Raw genomic sequence first — 16,188 nt, forward strand, 5'->3', positions numbered from 1 at the left:
ATATAGTGTTTTCCTCCGTGTGATTACAGACTATATAGTTAGCAAATAATAGTGGAGATATTTCCAGTGACAGGTTCATAGTAGGGCCCAACAAATGTTCAATGAAAGAATCTCACGAGTTCCATAAAGCACCTTTTCAATAACCTCTTCTTAGCAATTTTTTAAATAATTAATTAATTAATTTATTGTTTGGCTGCGTTGGGTCTTTGTTGCTGCGCTTAGGCATTCTCTAGTTGTGGTGAGCGGGGGCTAGTCCTCGTTGCGGTGCGTGGGCTTCCCATTGTGGTGGCTTCTCTTGTTGCGGAGCACGGGCTCTAGGCACGCCAGCTTCAGTAGTTGTGGCACGTGGGCTCAGCAGTTGTGGTGCACGGGCTTAGTTGCTCTGCGGCACGTGGGATCTTCCTGGACCAGGGCTCGAACCCAAGTCCCCTGCATTGGCAGGTGGATTCTTAACCACTGCGCCACCAGGGAAGTCCCAGCAATTTGTTTTTTAAGTGGTTTAGACAATAGAATTGTGTGTGTTCTCAGCTGGTCGAGTTTTAAATGAAGGCTTTTTTTCTTCCGTCTCTACCAATCTCTGATATATTTCTTTTTTCTTTCAAGCCATATATTTCTTTCCTCTTTCTTCACCCAGGTCTGCTGGTCCCTAGACCTTTAGACCAAGAATTCATGAACACTTCTTTGCAAGAAACACACTCAGGGGTATCCACCAACTCAGGTCCCAATGGATAATAGATCCAAGGAGACAACAAATTATGTTAAATCTTTGTCATTGGCTAACACCCTGGTTCTTATATTTTCTTTACAATTAATTAGTGCACACTGCTACAGACTGGTCTATCTATTTAATACTGAAGGGAGAGAAAAACCTATGGTAGATAATTTACTCCAAATTACCTGGTTAGGTTTAGTTTTAGTTTTTTTTTTTTAACATCTTTATTGGAGTATAATTACTTTACATTGTTGTGTTAGCTGCTGCTGTATAACAAAGTGAATCAGGTATATGTATACATATATCCCCATATCTCCTCCCTCTTGCGTCTCCTTCCCACCCTCCCTATGCCTCCCCTCTAGGTGGTCACAGAGCACCAAGCTGATCTCCCTGTGCTATGGAGCTGCTTCCCACTAGCTATCTATTTTACATTTGGTAGTGTATATATGTCAATGCCACTCTCTCACTTCATCCCAGCTTACCCTTCCCCCTCCCTGTGTCCTCAAGTCCATTCTCTACGTCTGCGTCTTTATTCCTGTCCTGCCCCTAGGTTCATCAGAACCATTTATTTTTTAGATTCCATATATATGTGGTAGCATACGGTATTTGTTTTTCTCTTTCTGACTTACTTCACTCTGTATCATAGTCTCTAGGTCCATCCACCTCACTACAAATAACTCAATTTCGTTTCTTTTTATGGCTGAGTAATAGTCCATTGTATATATGTGCCACCTCTTCTTTATCCATTCATCTGTCGATGGACACTTAGGTTGCTTCCATGTACTGGCTATTGTAAATAGTGCTGCAGTGAACATTGTGGTACATGACTCTTTTTGAATTATGGTTTTCTAAGGGTATATGCCCAGTAGTGATTGCTGGGTCGTATGGTAGTTCTATTTTTAGTTTTTTAAGGAGCCTCATACTGTTCTCCATAGTGGCTGGATCCATTTACATTCCCACCAACAGTGGAGGAGGGTTCCCTTTTCTCCACACCCTCTCCAGCATTTATTGTTTGTAGATTTTTTGATGATGGCCATTCTGACTGGCGTGAGGTGATACCTCATTGTAGTTTTGATTTGCATTTCTCTAATGATTAGTGATGTTGAGCATCCTTTCATGTGTTTGTTGGCAATCTGTATATCTTCTTTGGAGAAATGTCTATTTAGGTCTTCTGCCCATTTTTGGATTGGGTTGTCTGTTTTTTTGATATTGAGCTGCATGAGCTGCTTGTATATTTTGGAGATTAATCCTTTGTCAGTTGCTTTGTTGGCAAATATTTTCTCCCGTTCTGAGGGTTGTTGTTTCGTCTTTTTTATGGTTTCCTTTGCTGTGCAAAAGCTTTTATGTTTCATTAGGTCCCATGTTTATTTTTGTTTTTGTTTCCATTTCTCTAGGAGGTGGGTCAAAAAGGGTCTTGCTGTGATTTTACGTTTAGTTTTATTACAACTGTAACTAAATACAATTTGAAAATAAAGTATTTTTAAAAATCAGAGCCCTGTTACATTATAACTTTCACATATATCCCCACTGCGAGATGGAATATACAAATGGGCAGTGGCCAGACCATGTATAAAAATAGAACTTTGAGCCACAACCTGCAGCAACCTGCCCAGGAAACCAGCCCCTTATACAACAAACACAGGAAGCCAGCCTGCTCTAAGGCAGACTTATCAGGAAAGTCACATTACCTCTAGTGACAATCCAGGAAGCTACACAATAACTGTAACAATTGTCCCCAAATGGCTAGTACTTGATTAATAACTGGCAGCTTCCCTAATTTGGAGACCAACTGAAAACCAACCAGAGAAAGCCAAGCATGCACCCCTAACCATCACATAGGATGGTCTGCTTCTCCTTAGCCCTCCCCCAGCTTCCCCAGGCCAACAGCCTTGCATCAGGGCCCAGTGGGAGCCTCCCCTTTCCTCCACTATGAAGTTTTCCCACTCCCCTGCCTGCCTATGAGTCTCTGCCAAACACACAAGTGATGGTGGCCAACTTCCCTGCTACAGGAGGCTCAGAAGAGACAGAAGCTTCGGATGGTCTTTGTTCATTTCTATACTACCCACCCCTCCAGCATGAGCGGGTGTGCATTCTTACGGAAACTGCCAGATCAGCTGCTTTCCTTCCCAAGGGTCTCAAGGAGACTCTTTTTTTTTTTTTTTGGCTTGTGGGATCTTAGTTCCCTGACCATGGATTGAACTGGGCCCTCAGCAGTGAAAGCACGGAGTCCTAACCACTGGACAACTGGGGAATTCCAAAGGAGGCTCTTTATTAAAAAATGCTACCCTCCCTAGGATAGATGTAGAACATGCAGAGGGATATAAGAGCAAATTGAAACTGAAGAGAATTCTGGATGAGAGACATGCAATCGGCCATACAGCAACTCGGCCAGGACAAGGAGCCTGTGAAAAATGGACACGCAACTCTGTGGCTAACGTCACTCATCATGGTAGGAAGTGGAGATGAACTGACAAGAACCTGGGCCCTGATGGACGGGAGCTCCAGCCACTGTGAATCACCGATTTCATCTTGTGCATTTGGAACTTCTCTTGGCATGTCTACCTCTAGCAGAAAAAGAAAGTGAGAAATAGAAAAATCCAGACCTTTGACACTAATAAATAAGTCTGTAGGATATATGAAAATGTTCTAATGCTGGAAAATCAGACTTGCAAGAGATTTTTAATGAGAATTGAGAATTTCCCTCTGTTTTTATAGAACTAGATTTTTTTTTTTTTTAGCTACAGATTCTGTAATATCTGTTCTCTACGAACTTAAAGCATGAATACCAATTGTTCATTCAACAAATACTGATTGACAGTCGGAGATTTTGTTGGCCTAGGACTCATTCAAAAGGCAAACAGGAGTGACATGATCAGACCTATGTTCTAAAGCAACTGAGAATAATCTTTAAAATAAATTTTACATTAAACATACTCAATTTTTGCTTATTCTTTCTTCACAGTTGAAACCCGTGTATTTAATAAGCCTTGTCACCCCATTATGTTTATTTTCTATGAACTCCCACAGTACTTAAAGCGTGCGCTGTAATCTGAATGTCTGTGAATAAATACATAAGGGTGGTTTCTTGGGCCAGGTCTCAGTCTCTAGCTGGATGACCCAGTCCCTGAGAGCAGAGACCCTGTCACACTTTCTACGCCTACTTGGGAGGGAGTAACTGAGCGCGGCTGGAGAGGTAGGGACATTGGAGCCCAAATGCTATTAAAGTTAAATGAAAATGAATTTTGAATAATCAACAGCTTTACGTGACCTGCCCCTCTATTTCCTCTCAGTATCATCTGGTTACCTGTCCACGATGAAACAGAGCAGTTCTTGAGAGGCATGCACCCTCTCAGGCCATGGAGAACTGAAACCCTCTGCCCCCAACTCCCAACTCCCTATCCCCACTTCCTGCACACACACAACTCGGTCAAGGAGGATCCAAGTACGGGCTGACTGTCTTCACGAACATCACTTAATTATCTCACTGTACTCATGAACGACACTTACTATTCCAGGAGACTCTTGCCTGGGCAAATAACCTGACTGTTCGATACAGAAACTTTGGGAAAGACCCATGAAGTCTTCCACAAAACATCAACAGACGGTTTGTGCCCTATGATGCCTTGAATTCCCGTTTCTACCAATCCTGAACTGTGGCAAGTCCCAGCATTGAAAGACCCGCCTTAAAACAAACTTCAACAAAATCTGACGTCACCTCACCCCCCTGAGACACTGGCAAAGCTCCACTGAGTGGTGATGTCCCTTGCCAAGGTGAACAATAAGCTCAGCTTGGTTTTAGCAACAGGCTGTTCTATGAGATTTTGGGGGAACCAGCACTGGACGCCATCAAGGACCATTTTTTCTCACGCGAAACTCACGTGGGGAAGGGCATTTGACGTAACAAGCCTTCTGCCTTTGCCCTTCATTAGACATGCTATAAAATTATTAAATAACACTTACATTTTCGTTAATAAGTTGTTACTTTTGGTCTGTGCCTATAATGCTTTTTTTCCATGAGTTGGTTTATTTTCTTCTTATTTAGAATAAACAAGACACGAATAGGGCAACGGCTAGTTTGGTTTTAGATTTAATCAGCCTCTCTTAACCATATGCCTGAATGTAGGCAGTTTTCTTAAAGTTTCGAAAGAGAAATTAGAATAGGAACAGGGTGATAAATATGATTGGCTATAAGCTTACTGCCAAGCCAACTTAATCTCAGATGACTAATCAATTTGGTCTCATTTGAAGTTTAAACTAAAGGTGTTTTTCTTGTTTCTTGTCTAACAATTTCTTTCCAGGCTTTGATGTTTTTGTAAGTGGAGGCAAGCTTATCAGAGAAGTTTCAGAGGAAAAAAAACAAAAAAGCTTAAATGGTTCCATGAGTGAAATAAATGTATTTCAATGTCTGTAGGAAGAGGCTGAGCTCTTTGGTATAAAGCACAGCAGATTCAATACCAAAGGAGGAATTCAACTACACTGGATATCGCACTCAAATCCTTCCGGCGAATCCTCATCTCAAAGGATTTGCCTAAAAATGTACTTTTTACCTGAGATTTTTCGTGGTTAACTGGAGACACCGTGAGATGGCCCTTTTTGTTGCACCATGTAGATGGTACAGGGACAATGGCATATCAAAGAGAGACATGGATGGAACCCCTTGGAGGGTGCACCAGGTCACAAAATGTATTTGATCTGCTACTTTGTGTTCATGGGTCTGAATCTGTTTCAGGCAAGCTTGTTTTGGTCATTAAGGACTAGAGTTCTTGGCAGTTGTTTCCTCTTGAAATTAAGGAACAACAAAACAGGCTCTTTCTTTTTATCAAGCTCTGCACATGTGCAGGCGAATATAATTACAGGTAGTGGGGATTCCAGCTACTTGTGTCATCTGCAGATAGTTCTTTATTGCCAACACTTTCCCTCATTGTTCCATTATTTGCCAGTGGGTTTCTGAGAAGAATAGAGATACGATGGCCCAATAGAAAGTCTTCGTGAAAGGAGTGTTTTTTATTGGGAAAAAAATGTTAAGCATCTGCATAAAAAAAGATTTGTGCCTGCAATAAAACGAAAAATGGGCTTTGGAGAAAAGGCCTCATCTCAATAGGCCTGAGATAACTTTAAATATACTGAGAGTTTTCAATCTCTTTCTCACAGAACAAGTGCACTGAATAACCATTGTCTGGGAGCCTCCACTGGACCAAGGGAAACCTATGCAGAAGCATAAGCAAGTCAGACACTACTACTAGAACCAGAACTAGTTAGAACTAGTCCTGCTGCTATTGCCATGAGGCATAAGACTAATGATAACAGTGGTGAACTCAGGGCCAGTGGTGAACTCGGGACATGTCCCGCGTATGGTTCTAAGTACTCTCTCTGTCTTCATTTATTTCTCACGACTGTCCTATGAGGTCAGCACTATTTTTATCTCTATTTTAAACATGAAGAATCAAAGGCAGAGAGAAGGTAAGTAACTTGCCCGAGTGATTCAAGCTAGAAAATGCACAACACCCATCACTGAGCCAGAAATAAAATGTCAGCAAGGGCAAGTAAGTCAGAGAGAGAAAGACAAATGTCATATGATATCACTTTTACGTGGAATCTAAAAAATGATACAAATGAACTTATTTACGAAACAGAAACAGACTCACAGACTTAGAAAACAAATTTATGGTTACCAAAGGGGAAAGGTAGGCGGGAAGCATAAATTAGGAGGTTGGGATTAACATATACACACTACTATATATAAAATAGATAATCAACAAGGACCTACTGTATAGCACAGGGAACTCTACTCAATACTCTGTAATAACCTATATGGGAAAAGCATCTGAAAAAGAACAGATATATGTATATGTATAACTGAATCGCTCTGCTATACACCTGAAACTAACACAACGTTGTAAATCAACTATACTCCAATATAAAATAAAAATTTAAAGAAAAGGTCAGCAAGGGGAAAAGATACTAAAAGGAATATCAGAGATACCAAGGGCAAGAAACACATTTCCTATTACCTTCATCAGCAGTTCCCTGCAAACCCCACCTCGTGGTTCCAGGCCACATGTATCAACGCTCAGCCCCAACGGTACAGCTCGTCCCATTTCTCACCTCCCACCCCATGTATCACACCTCCCTCCCTTGAAAAGAGAACTTACCCTTGGCCTGGCACTGCTGTGAGTGAAGTTTGTAAAAGCTGAAGGCTTGCTACATAGTAAACACAGTTCAGTAGTTTCTAGATGACTCAGGGTCTTTGTGCAGGCACCACTTATTTTTCTGTAGTAGAATAATCTTCTCATGAAGAGCTGCTTTCCCCACACTGAGCGGTCCCAGTTAGTTCTATGTTTACAAATATCCAAAGAGTTGTGACACTGCCATCATATAATATTGCCTGTTTATTTCTGGTTTATTTTTAATGTACTCGCCAAAGTTGAACAGTAGACTGAGATCTTTGACCTGGTTTTTGAGAACAAGGCATGGGCTTCAGGCCAGCTACTTGCCTGGCTGAAGCTTTAGCAATGCGGAGGGTCAGAGTTGCCACCTGTCATGTGAATGCTGGCTTGAGGTCTGGCAAGACCTGAATCATCTCTTTTCACACCACAGGCTTGACTGAGGAATGAAGGAAGTGGAAAGGTCTGAGAAAGTAGGATTACGGACATAGAACTGGAGCCATAAGCAAGGCTCCCTAAATAAATACTCCCAAACTATTAAAAGGACCCAACAGAATGACATAAGATTATTTTCAACTGGAGACATCTGAGATACAGCAGATGCCGAAAGAAGCCTTTTCTGAGCTCCCCTTATCTGACTAAAGGCAGAGCTTCCTGAGAAGGTAGATGCCATAAATCTTCTCTCTGAGGAGCTTCCAGCCAAGAAGGAGACCGACCATTAGCACAGTGATGAGAAACTGCATAAATAAACTCTATAGAAGCTGCCATACCCTCCATTTATTTCCCCTGGAAGCCCTAGTTCCCCCTCCTTTCCACTATTAAGCTGGTATATAAGCCTTTACTCTTGGCTGTTCAGTGAATTACTCAGATTACTGAGTACCCCGCATGCATGTGACTCTATTGTCAATTAATTTGCACTCCCGCCCACCACCCCAGACCACTAAGACCTAAGTTGGTAGAAAAGAAGTTTTCCTCCCACAGTCTGATCTGAAGCCCAGAGCTGGGTGTGCCGGGGCATGCCAGTGGTGGGTTGTTTCAGAGGTTGGCTGTGCTTGGTGGTACTGTACGTACGTGGTCTTTGGCTCTGGAGAAAGAAAACCCTACCGTGAAGAGCAAGGCTGGAGAGACTGAACTGCTACTGGCCTACATTTGAGATTGTTGTGAATGATGAGGTGTGACAGGATCACAGTGGGGCACGCTACAGCCACCTGGCCAGACAGGGCTCACGGTGGGCTATCTGCGTCTGCTGAAGACAGGGGAGGTCCACCCGTGCCACCGAGTTGGGTTTGAGCTGGCTACCTGGCTGCAGAAAGAAGTGGTCTCCCAAGGCCATAGCCCACGTGGTACTGTGGGCTGTCAGATACACCAGCTCCTGAGGATTGAGTCCTGTGCTGGGACCCTGGGCTAGGGCCGTCTCCCACCACTGGGCCTTTACTAGGTACATGCTGGAATCAAACTTAGGTGTTTGAGCAACAGATTTTTTTTCTGAGAATAAGTCCTTCACATCTCAATACTATTAGTGAATCATCTTTTGAGAATCTAAATAAATGCCATCATTGTATCACAGCACCTAGCATGATGCCTTGAATACGGTAATGTTCACTGAATGAGTTAACTTAGATCGTTACTAAAGAAATATTGACAAACGAGATGTAGAATAAATACATTTAAATGAATCTGGGAAAATTTTAGTTTTATTCCTATATTTGTGTGTTAGAGAACCGGACATAGTTCGTATAACTTATTTCAAAATAATGACGTTTCCTCTTCAAGTTGCTTATGTATTTTTTTCAAACTCTCTGATTGTTTCATTTATTTTTATTTTTTTATACTTTCTTTTAATTAAGACTCACATGTTGCATTTCGTCAATTTGTCTCTTAAATTTCTCTTCTTTTTAAGTTTTTTTAAAATTGAAGTATGGTTGATTTACAATATTGTGTTAGTTTCAGGTGTATAGCAAAGTGATTCAGTTATACATATACATAGCCTTCTTTTTTCATTTCTTTTCCATTATAGGTTATTACAAGATATTGAACATAGTTCCCTGTGATATGCAGTAAATCCTCGTTGTTTATCTATTTTATATATGATAGTGTGCATCCGCTAATCGCATACTCCCAATTTATGCCTCTCCCACTTTCCCTTTGGTAATTGTAAGTTTTTTTCTATAAAAATAAGCAACGCTTCATGAATTCGTGTGTAATCCTTGCACAGGGGCCATGCTAATCTTCTCTGTAACCTTCCCATTTTAGTAGATGCCCTGCTGAAGTGAGCACTGCTTATGCATTTTAAATTCATGGGCTCCTTGAACAATCTTAGTGGCACTTGAGTCTTTTAAGGATGCTAATACCCTTTGTAAATAATAATTTAGAGTTCAGTCAGAAGTGGCCCCGTAATTGTAAAAAGGGCAGTATGCACTCATAAGAGGAAATGGCTGGCCTTGTGAGGGAGCAAACACAGTACAGTGAACACGATCTCCACCCTGACTGGTATCAGAATTGCCTGTGAAGCTTTGGAGACATAGAGATGCTCAGGCCCCACGCCAGAGACTTGGACTTAGGGGGTCTGGGGTCAAGTCAGCACATGTGTCGTTCCGAATATTTCCAAAGGTGATTCCATGTTGAGCCTTTTTCATTTACTCGCTGTGTGTGGAGTCCCTGCTTGTGCTGTATTGCTGTGACATAGGTCTATCTATATACCCGTAACTATCCTTTAACCAGCATTATGGACAACCATATGCCTTCGCCAATGCCTCTGAGTATAGGGCAGCTGTCCCAGGATGCTATCAAGACCAGAAAATGGCCTCATTCATGGAGCAGCTAGGAAACCAGAGGAAACAGTAAGTTTACAGGAAGAATGTTGATCGTTCAATGGCGTGGGTTGTGTGGATCATCAGTACTACAGATCTGGGTCTCCATTTTGAGCAAACAAATGTACAAATTCTGTTGGGAATTTGAAAGCAGAACCACCACAGTTTTCCATTTCACGAGTCACATAAATCTCTAAAAATGGCTTGGGACAAAAATCACATTGCTTACAAAAACTCTGGTGGCAGGCTTCCCTGGTGGCGCAGTGGTTGAGAGTCCGCCTGCCAGTGCAGGGGGCATGGGTTCGAGCCCTGGTCTGGGAAGATCCCACATGCCACGGAGCAACTAAGCCTGTGCGCCACAACTACTGAGCCTGCGCTCTAGAGCCCGTGAGCCACAACTACTGAGCCCACGTGCCACAACTACTGTGTCCGCGTGCCACAACTACTGAAGCCCACGTGCTTAGAGCCCGTGCTCCGCAACAAGAGAAGCCGCCGCAATGAGAAGCCCACGCACCGCAATGAAGAGTAGCCCCTGCTTGCCACAACTAGAGAAAGCCCGCGCGCAGCAACAAAGACCCAACGCAGCCAAAAATAAATAAATAAAATAAATAAATTTATTAAAAAAAAAAAAAAACTCTGGTGGCATACGAACATCCAGTTATATATAAGATTAGGAAAATCATTCACCCACAGTCAATTAAAATTCAAACAAATGAAGAAAAAGTATTCAATTTATAGGAAAAAGTATCACAAAACTCTGTTTCTGATATCTATATTCATATCTGTATCTCTATCTGTCTATCTATCTATAGAATTGTAATTTAGTTGAGCCTTACTTAGAATTGCAAAAGAAGGAGGAAGCAAAATATTTTTTTTCCTGCAAAATAAAGCAAGCTTGACTACAAGGTGTCTATAATGGTCCTCTATCAATTAGATTTTTATCTCCTGGAAGCGGTTCCCTCCCTGCAGCCTATTCTCACTTCTAAATGTTTGACAAAGTCACCTGCCAAGACTTGCACACAGGTGAAAAATTGAAGATAACTTCACTACCAGACCATCTGTATGAGTGGGTCAAGGGGAGGTAGCCACCCAGCTGTGTTTATAAATGTACTAGCAAAGAAGCATTTCCATTCAAATAACTTGGCATTTCACATATACACCCCTAAAACAATTTCTGCCACATGGAAAACTGAACAAGATAGAATGACTAGGTATGCTGTCCTGTTCTCAGGGATTCATCAATTCCCAGAAGCACTATAATAAGGGATGACTACACACACACACAGATTACTTGACAGACGAAAACTGCAGTAGTAAAATGTGACTATGCAGAATAATGAGCCTTAGGAAATCAAAGTAAAACAAATAATACCCAAGAAGAGAGTCTAGACCAGTGAATGGAAATCCACACTGCTCATCAATCTCAACTGATTGACCCTCTCTCCACGCCACTGCTATATTCTTTCCTGGGTTGGATCAACAGGCATGATGCCTCAACTATAGTGTATGAATAAGCTCTGCTTACTGTACTTAAACAAGACAAACTTAAAAGTGCTCACAATGTGATCTACAGATAATTCTAAAATTATTTGTGCGTATGTAGTCTTATATGTTTCAGTAGCACTCACAAAAGAAACATTATCTCTTGCCTGCTTTACTGAAAGGGAAAGAAAAAGAATACAATTATGTAAGAAACCTATCTTTAGTTAATGAGCCAAGAAATGCTTGTTTACCTGTGGCTAGGCATTTTATTTTTAGATTAGGCTTCCTATAGCTGTTTCTGTATTTAGAGAATTAAAATAATTGGACCATGACTTTAAATATCTTTTTTTTTCCCACTGATGATACACCTATGAATATATCAGTCCTAAGCATCAAAGCCATTTTTCCCCATTTTCTACTGGACATCTCTCCTTTCATATCTAATAGACATTCCAAACTTTCAACCCCAAACCAAACTCCTGATTCTATTAGCCTGTGTCCTCTCTTTCCTTTTCCTATTTATAGTGTTTTGCATTCTATCCATCAGCAAGTCCTGTTGGCTCCACCTTCAAAATACTTTTCCCAACCCCTCTGCTACAGCTCTGGACCATGATAACATGATCTCCTTCCCAGACTCCTGAAATCAAGCCCTCACTGACGTTTTTGCTTTCCTACAGTCTAGCCTCTGACCAGCAACCAGAGAGGACTTCAAGGACTGTAAATCCCATCATGCTCTCCCAGCCAAAGTCTTCAGATTCCTTCTCTAGGCTTAAAGGCTTCTCTCACTCACCATCACCATCTCCAACAGTTCCTGCCTCATTTACCGGTTGCAAAACATTGACCTTCTCACCATTTTAGGCTTATGCCAAGCTCCATCCTGCAGCAGGGATTTTGCTTCGCTGCTCCTTCTGCCCAGAAAGTTCTTTCTCCAGCTGGCTTAACATGTGGCTCTTGCCCATCCCTCAGGATTTGCTTGGGTGTCACCTGGTAGAGGCCTCTCCTGACCACCCATCCAACACTTTCCTCTGCTTGTTATGCCCTAATCCCCTAAACTACAATATTCTGTTCACATCCAAAGCAGAAAGTGAATATTTTTTGCTTCCTTTTGAAACTCTTTCCATCATTGGACCATACATTCCAGGAGGCAGAAACTTTAATGCTCTACTGGGATCAGCACATAATAGGCACTCAATAAATATTGGTCAAATGAATGAATGAAAGAATGAGGAGATAATTAATTCCACATTTTTGAAGTCAGCAGACAAGGACAGAAATACACTAACCCCTTGAAATATCCAGCTATTTCTTAGTATAATATCTTGGCAACTGTATTAAACCATCACATCAGACATTTATGGTATGAGAACTGAACTGTGGAGCTTCAGGTCTGAAAGCCAGACTTCTTTCTATTTAATTAGTCTCCAGGAAGTTTCAAATACTCTACCCATTGTCTCAATAATGATACTTTATACGTAGACAAGAAATTATGATTGAGCATACAATTCATACTGTAGTCTTAATTAGCTTCAAATGTAATCCTTAAATCTTGCCTGGCGTTTCTCACCACGCAGTTGGCTGCTTTTCTCTATGTGGTAAAGTTCCCCCCTGAGGAACTGCAGCTCAAAAATGGTGCATGTGGAAGCAGCTTGTGAAAACACAGCTAACCCATCAGAGAAGCACATTCTCCTAACATCAACCCCTGGCCATGTGGGAGCAACGGGAAGGTCATATCTGGAGTCTGTCAGGGTCAGGCTACCCTGGGGCTGTGGTCTCCAAACTGGGCCCTGTGTGCCCGGGGACTTCATGAAGACTCTCTGAGGGAACACAGGGCCTTGGGGTTTTCAGGGATCCCGTTTTCAGATCCTTGGCTTTCCTATGCACTCTTCCAACAAAACTGATCTGCTTGAAAACCCTCCCATGTGCATGTTCCTCACTGTACAAAACCTAAGTCTTCCTTACCTCACTGTACAAAACCTAAGTCTAGTCCCTCCCTGCTCCTGAGTGGCAAACGTGCTCTGAGTCCGAACCAAGGTGTTTTTCTGCACAGTGTTAGTGTCTGGGTTGAGAAGGAAACAACTCTAATGACGGGCAGTTCATCCTTTTTTTTTCTTCCCAAAGAGATAGTTTCCAATTCTTTACCTTCTCCAAAATGAAGGAGAACTTACTCAGGTTGCCATTGGATAGGTAACTAAAACTAACTTCTGGTGATGGATCCCAATGAGATTTTGAAATAAAATCCAAAAGCAGTTGGAAGAATCAAGTGATATTGCTATAAAGATCTTTGATTCCCTTCACCTTATCTGAGTGATGTTTCTCAGTATTTAAATCTATAAACATACATACACAATGAGAATAGAAAGATACTGAATCCTGTTCATTCAAGCAAGAAGTAAAACTCATTTTTGAATATCTGAATTGATTGGGATAAAAGGGCTCATCCATCTAAGGGATACATTTCAAATACAATTTTACTTTTTATATCTAAAAATTTTAATCGAGATATATGACACATATATGTTGCTGTTTTGCTCATGTCCTACTAAGAACTACAGTAGTAACAATACATAAGAGAAACTTAAAGCCTAATACTACAAGAAATATTTAAAAAATTTTTTTTAATTTGTATATCTTTTGTTTGCAGAAAGAATGTTTAATAAGAGACTTTAAAGCATTTAGTAAAATTCTTGGGGAATGTCGAATGGTCACATGCTCAAGAAGCAACAGAAATTATATATAATTTCTAACATTAATGAAGAACTTCCTTACATATTATTTAAAAGGATGATGGTAGATATTAAACCACTATGATATTCAGATCAGGTATATTTAAAAGAGGGATGTGTCAGATTTATCTTTGAAATGTCACACAGGAAACTACATCTTTGGCAACAGTTTATATTTAAAAATGTGATTCTGTGCAGCTAAAGAAACCACCAAGGAAATGAAAAGGCAGCCTATGGAGTGGAAGAGGATATTTGCAAATCATATATCTGATAAGGAGTTAATATCTAAAATATATAAAGAACTCAGAGAAATCAATAGAAAAAAAACTCAGTCTGATTAAAAGTGATCTGAATAGACATTTTTCCAAAGAAGACACCCAAATAGTTGGACTCACTGATTTGTCTGTCTAGTTAGTTCTAGGCAGTTGCCAGTTGCCATTTGTTTATTCTGCATCCAGCTTATGCCAGGCCCTCAGCTTCCTTCCAGCGGCCCCGAGCAGGAGCAGGTGTTTGCAGATGAAGCATGGGGGCTAGGTTGTAGCTGTTACTGTCACTGGTATTGTCTCTTGTCTGTAGTTCTCGTTTTCCTCCACTTCCCCAGCACTGCTCTCCAAGGATCACTCTCATTCCAAACCCCCAAATCCTCTGCTCCATTCTTGCCCAGAGCCCACCAGCCCAGCTGGCTGGGGGTGACCCAGGGAGCCAGCTGGAAAGATGAAAAGCAGGGTGGCTATATGTGCTGTTTTAAGCTAATGTGGGAAGAAGACAAAGCCTGACTTAGTCAGTCTGTCCCTTCTCATTTGCACCTAATTACCATGGATGCAGTCATGTTTACACATAGGAGGTCACTTCCTTACCCATTTAAGATGGGCTTTGTGGCAAACTGTACTTAACTACTGAATGCTCAGCATTCATTGTCTGTTGCTCACAGATCATTACTATCCAACTGAGTAGCACAGTCACTTGCTTACCATTTAAAACATTGATCCAGGGAGGTGTTCTACTTTGTAATTCAAATGTTTTTAGCTAGCTCTAGTCCTTTGCCTAATGGAAAATAGGTAATTGAACAATCCTCTATTTTCCCCTATAATGATGCTTCAGAAACAATACCCTTTACCTTCATTCAACAAATAGCCTTGTCCATATTCATCACCTACCCTACATCTTTTTATCCACTAGCTCTTCTCCCCCAGCCTGGGCCAGTAGTGAAAACTGGTGAGAATGGAATACAATTCCAGTATTGCTCCTTGGGGTAAGTGAGGTGTCACAGGAGAAGGCGACACTTAACACTAGGGTATACAGGATCAGGTCAACTGAGGGATGTTCAATGAAGCCAATGGAATGATTCCTTGGGTCTCCCCATTGTCTGACTTTCCTTAGTTCGGCAGATTAGCATCCGGCCAAGAAAGCAAGGTCAAAGGTTTGATCCTCAAGGGAAGCCATTAGCTCCTTCCCGTAGCTGATGCGGCCTCCCCCATACCAAACCCCAGAGATACCAGATTCAAAAGCAACTTAAAACACGCACTGGGGCTTCCCTGGTGGCGCAGTGGTTAAGAATCTGCCGGCCAATGCAGGGGACACGGGTTCGAGCCCTGGTCTGGGAAGATCCCGCATGCCGCGGAGCAGCTGGGTCCGTAAGCCACAACTACTGAGCCTGCGCGTCTGGAGCCTGTGCTCCGCAACAAGAGAGGCCGCGATAGTGAGAGGCCCGCGCACCGTGATGAAGAGTGGCCCCCGCTCGCCGCAACTAGAGAAAGCCCTCCCACAGAAATGAAGACCCAACACAGCCAAAAATAAATAAATAAATTAATTTTTAAAAAAAGTTTAAAAAACAAAACAAACAAAACACGCACTGCCTAGCATCACCTCTGCACATCAAAGAAAACACATTTTTATAAATCATCCAGGCAGAGGTATAAGGTCACAGCAAAGAAAAGTATATTTGGGAAGTGATAAGTAGCTTTAACTCAAGAAAAGCAGCTCTCAGAAAGGTAATGCTAATACTCTCGTTTTTTGGAAGGATGCTTGTAAGGCAGGGTTATAACTCAAAGTATTAATTTGTATATTTTCTGGTTATTTTTCTCCTTCTTTGCTTGCTCATTGGTACCCCACGGGCATTTTTTCCTTGGGCACTGGCAGGCTTCCCAAGTGGTGGGGAACTCAGACACCCTGAGTGGGGAAGGATGGCATCAAGGGGACACCCTGCTTCCATCAGAAAAATCGAGACAGTCCCTGTAGCCTTCTCAGCCCTGAACTCTATTGTCAGCCTTACCCTTGAATTTGATGTTTCCAAAAAG

The 16,188-nt window shown here is 41.7% G+C and overlaps 1 protein-coding gene and 1 non-coding gene across 5 annotated transcripts in view; both read right to left on the reverse strand.

Annotated features, from left to right (window-relative positions):
* CTNND2 (catenin delta 2) overlaps positions 1-16,188 on the reverse strand; it is a 953,172-nt gene that overhangs the window by 75,287 nt on the left and 861,697 nt on the right. The gene's annotated exons all lie outside the window — the stretch shown is intronic.
* On the reverse strand, positions 9,047-9,151 carry LOC114238622 (U6 spliceosomal RNA). Its single transcript, XR_003623937.1, has one exon. It is a non-coding gene; the product is annotated as a U6 spliceosomal RNA (small nuclear RNA).

Source organism: Balaenoptera acutorostrata, chromosome 2, assembly GCF_949987535.1.
Source record: "Balaenoptera acutorostrata chromosome 2, mBalAcu1.1, whole genome shotgun sequence".
In the NCBI taxonomy this organism is placed as follows: Eukaryota; Metazoa; Chordata; class Mammalia; order Artiodactyla; family Balaenopteridae; genus Balaenoptera; species Balaenoptera acutorostrata.